This window comes from Amblyraja radiata, chromosome 35, assembly GCF_010909765.2.
Source record: "Amblyraja radiata isolate CabotCenter1 chromosome 35, sAmbRad1.1.pri, whole genome shotgun sequence".
Classification (NCBI taxonomy): domain Eukaryota; kingdom Metazoa; phylum Chordata; class Chondrichthyes; order Rajiformes; family Rajidae; genus Amblyraja; species Amblyraja radiata.
In genome coordinates, this window is record NC_045990.1 from 15,747,872 (window position 1) to 15,752,878 (window position 5,007).

Consider the following 5,007-nt stretch of genomic DNA (forward strand, 5'->3'; position numbering starts at 1 on the left):
AGTGAAAGTAGTTGTCAAAAAGTGCAGCAGGATCTTGATCAGTTGGCAAGGGGGCAGAATAATCGTTAATAGAGTTGAATGCAGATAAATGTGAGGTACAGCATTTCGGGAACTCTAATCTGGGCGCGATCTTCACTATAAATATCAGGACTGGGGAGTTTTTGCAGAACAGAGATCTCGGAATGCAGGTGAATAGTTCATTGAAATTGGTAGCACAGGTTGATAAGCTGGGCAAAAGGATTTTGGCACTTTGGCATTCATCAATCAGGATTTTGTGGGTAGATGTTTGGATGTTACAACTGTACAAGGTAATAGTGAGGCCACAGTTGTAGTATTGTGATCAGAGTTGGTCACCCAGTTATAGAAGGTGTTATTAAACTAGAAATAATGTAGAGATTTACCTGAACAAGGATGTTGTCTGGTCTTGAGGGACTGAGCTATAAGGACCGATTGGGCAGGCTAGGACTGTATTCTGTGGAGAGTGCATGGATGTGAGGTGATATTATAGAGTTGTATATGATCACTAGACCAAGTGCAGACCCGTTGGGTCTGTTTCCCCAACGGCGTTTTGCGGGGGGGGGGGGGGTGGGAGGGGGGGCTGCGGCATCAAACTCACATTAACCACCCCCCAAACACACAGGTGGGGGGAGGGGGGATGTGAAGAGGGGAGGGAGGGGAGAGGAGGTGGAGGAAACGGGACAGATTTGGGAGGGAAAGGAGAGCGGGGTAGGGGGTGAGAGAGGGGGATGGGGAGAGAGATGTGGGGGAGGGGGAGGATGGGGAGGTAAGGGAGGAGGGAGGGAGGGGGAGAGGGGTGGGGGAGAGAGGGGAAAGAGTGGGGAGGGAGGGGGAAGGGGGAGAGGTGGAAGAGTGGGGAGGGAGGTGGAGAGGGGTAGGGGGAGTGATGGAAGAGGGACAGAGGGGTAGGAGGAAGGGGGCGGGTGGAGAGAGGGAAGGGGGTGGCGTAGAGAGGGAAGGGGGGTGGGGGAGAGAGGGATGGGTGAGAGAGGGAGAGGGGTGCAGAGAGGGAAACATAGAACCATTGAAATTAAGTGCAGGAGTAGGCCATTCGGCCCTTCGAGCCTGCACCACCATTCAATATGATCATGGCTGATCATCCAACTCAGTATCCTGTACCTGCCTTCTCTCCATACCCCCTGATCCCTTTAGCCACAAGGGCCACATCTAACTCCCTCTTAAATACAGCCAATGAACAGGCCTCAACTACCTTCTGTGCCAGTGAATTCCAGAGATTCACCACTCTCTGTGTGAAAAATGTTTTTCTCATCTCGGTCCTAAAAGATTTACCCCTTATCCTTAAACTGTGACCCCTGGTTCTGGACTTCCCCAACATCTGGAACAATCTTCCTGCATCTAGCTTGTCCAACCCCTTAAGAATTTTGTACGTTTCTATAAGATACCCCCTCAATCTTCTAAAATCTAGCGAGTACAAGGCGAGTCTATCCAGTCTTTCTTCATTTGAAAATCCTGACATTCCAGGAATCACTGGTGAACCTTCTCTGTACTCCCTCTATGGCAACAATGTATTTGAGCATTGGGCATTGTGACATCACACGATGGAACGTTCACCAGGGGCTGGGGCTCCTGCAAAGGCATATGTAAATGAATCCATTCTGATTGGACATATGTGAACATTGGGCATTGTGACATCACACGATGGAACGTTCAGCAGGGGCTGGGGCTGGTGCAGCTTCTATGGGTGCGAAGACAGTTTAGTTTTGAAATTTTGGGGGGGGGTGGGGGAGGATTTGATTAAAAACGTGTACTTAAACACGACGAAATGTTATGAGGAGCGGATACTTAGAAAGAAAAGCGAAATCTCTACCGAAATGGAAAAGACGTCGGCGAATCTGCGTCTGGTTTCGGAGTTGCAGGGAATCAAAGGAAGAAATACGGCCGGAAGCCGTACATGTAAATGGATCCATTCCGATTGGACGTCTGCGAGCGTCGGGCATTGCGATTGGACGTCTGCGAGCATCGGGCATTGTGACATCGCACGGCGGGAACGAATCGAAAGGCAGAAAGGCAGCCGGATGGATGTCGGACGGATGGGGCGAGAGTTTTATATAATAGATAGATAGATAGATAGATAGATAGATAGATAGATAGATAGATAGATAGATAGATAGATAGATAGATAGATAGATAGATAGATAGATAGATAGATAGATAGATAACTATATATAACTAGACCAAGTGCTGACCCGTTGGGTCTGTTTCCCCAACGGCGTTTGCGGGGGGGGGGGGGGGGGTGAGAAGAGGGAGGGAGGGGAGAAGGAGGAGGAGGAAACGGGATAGATTTGGGAGGGAAAGGAGAGCGGGGTAGGGGGTGAGAGATGGGGAGAGAGATGTGGGGGAGGGGGGATGGGGAAGTTGGGGAGGAGGAAGGGAGAGGGAGAGTGGTGGGGAGAGAGGGGAAAGAGTGGGGAGGGAGAGTGGAGGGGAAGGGGGAGAGAAGTGAGAAAAGTGGGGAGGGAGGGAGGGGTAGGGGGAGTGATGTACCTGCCTTCTCTCCATACCCCCTGATCCCTTTAGCCAACGCAGCCGTTCCCTACCCGTAGCACCCACATGGGGGGGGGGGGCGGCATCACACACACTAACCACCCCCACACACAGAGTTGGAAAAGTGTATAAAGACCGTTCCCTGCCTGTAGCCCCCAGGGGAGACGTGGTCGTCGAAGTCGGGTCCCGGCCGTCTTAAAATAGCGTATCTTGAAGTCGTCGAAGTCGGGTCCGTCCTGGCAACGCGGGGGGGTGGGGGGGTGGGGGGGTGGCGGGGCGGCATCACACACACGAAGCATCCCCACATACAGAGCCTTAAAAGTGTAATGCCCCAACGCAGCCGTTGCCTACCTGTAGCCCCCACGGGAGACGTGGTCCTCGAAGTAGAGCCGTTCCCGAAAGGCAGTTTTTAAATGGCGTCGCTTGAGGTTGTGCTGCGGGCGCCAGCAGCCGTTATGGTCGCCGGCCAGCAGGAGGCGACAAAATGAGTGGGGGGGGGGGGGGGTGATGGTTTTAATGAAAAAAATGGACATAAACATAACGAAATGTAATGAGGAGTGGATAGCTGGAAGGGAAAGTGAAATGTCTACCGAAATGGCTGCTTGTATGGGTGAGAAGCCAGTTTATTTTCGAAAAACTGGGGGGGGGGGGGGGGGGGGGGGGGGGAGGGCGTAGGAGAAGGATTTGATTAAAAACGTGCACTTAAACACGACGAAATGTAATGAGGAGCGGATACTTTGAAAGAAAAGTGAAATCTCTACCGAAATGGAAAAGATGTCGGCGATTCTGCTTTACCCCTTATCCTTAAACTTTGACCCCTTGTTCTGGTCTTGCCCAACATCCGGAACAATCTTTCTGCATCTAGCCTGTCCAACCCCTTAAGAATTTTATACGTTTCTATAAGATACCCCCTTAATCTTCTAAAATCTAGCGAGTACAAGGCGAGTCTATCCAGTTTTTCTTCATATGAAAGTTCTGACATCACAGGAATCAGTCTGGTGAACCTTCTCTGTACTCCCTCTCTATGGCAACGATGTCTTTGAGCATTGGGCACTGTGACATCACACGATGGAACGTTCAGCAGGGGCTGGTGCTGGTTAAGCTTCCGTGGGTGTGAAGCCAGTTTAGTTTTTAAATATTGGGGGGGGGGGGGGTAAGGATTTGATTAAAAACGTGTACTTAAACACGACGAAATGTAATGAGGAGCGGATACTTAGAAAGAAAAGTGAAATCTCTACCGAAATGGAAAAGACGTCGGCGATTCTGCGTCCGGTTTCGGAGTTGCAGGAAATCAAAGGAAGAAATGCGGCCGGAAGCCGTACATGTAAATGGATCCATTCCGATTGGACGTCCGCGAGCGTCGGGCATCGCGATTGGACTTCTGCGAGCATCGGGCATTGTGACATCGCACGGCGGGAACGAATCAAAAGGCAGGAAGGGATCCGGACGCCAGCCGGACGGATGGGGCGAGAGTTTTATATGATAGATAGATAGATAGATAGATAGATAGATAGATAGATAGATAGATAGATAGATAGATAGATAGATAGATAGATAGATAGATAGATAGATAGATAGATAGATAGATAGATAGATAGATAGATAGATAGATAGATGAGGGGATAGGATGGATAGTCTATTACCCAGAGTAGGGGAATCATGAACCAGAGAATTAGGTTGAAGGTGAGATGGCTATATGTATGTATTTATGTATGCACTTAATCTATGAACCAATGTTGTATAACGTTAATATCTCCACTAATGTAAATCACTTTGGCCAACGAGAGTTGTTTTTTAAATGTGCTATAGAAATAAAAGTGACTTGACTTGAAGGGGAACGTTTTCCAAACACAGGGTGATGGGTACAAGAGATGAGCTGCCGGTGGAGGTACTGTAATTGAGGCAGAAACAATACATTTAAAATACATACGCACAGGTACATGGAAAGGAACATTTAAGAGGGATATGGGCCAAACATGGCCAGGTGTAGATGTGGCACCTTGGTTGTCATGGGCCAGCTGGGTCAAAGGGCCTGTTTCTTTGCTGTATGACTCGGAGATACTCTAAGACACCTCACCTTGTAGCTGTGACCTCTAGTGTTCGACTTTTCCACCCTTGGATAAAAGGTTCTGACCATCTACCCTATCCATGCCTCTCATCATTTTGTTTACTTCTATCAAGTCTCCCCTCAACCTTTGACATTCCAACGAAGAAAATTCAAGTCATTGAAACCCTGACAACTGGCAACTGGAAAGTCCTTTCACCAGAAAGAGTGCAGTCCTGACCTCCCATCTACCACATTGGAGACCTTTGAACTATCTTTAATAAACATTATCAGACTTTTTCTTGCACTGAATGTTGCCCCCTTTATCTTGTACCTCTACACTGTGGACAGCGTGATTGTAATCATGTGTAGGTTTTTCATTGACTGGATGGCATGCAACAAAAAGCTTTTCACTGTTCCTCAGTGTATGTAACAATAAT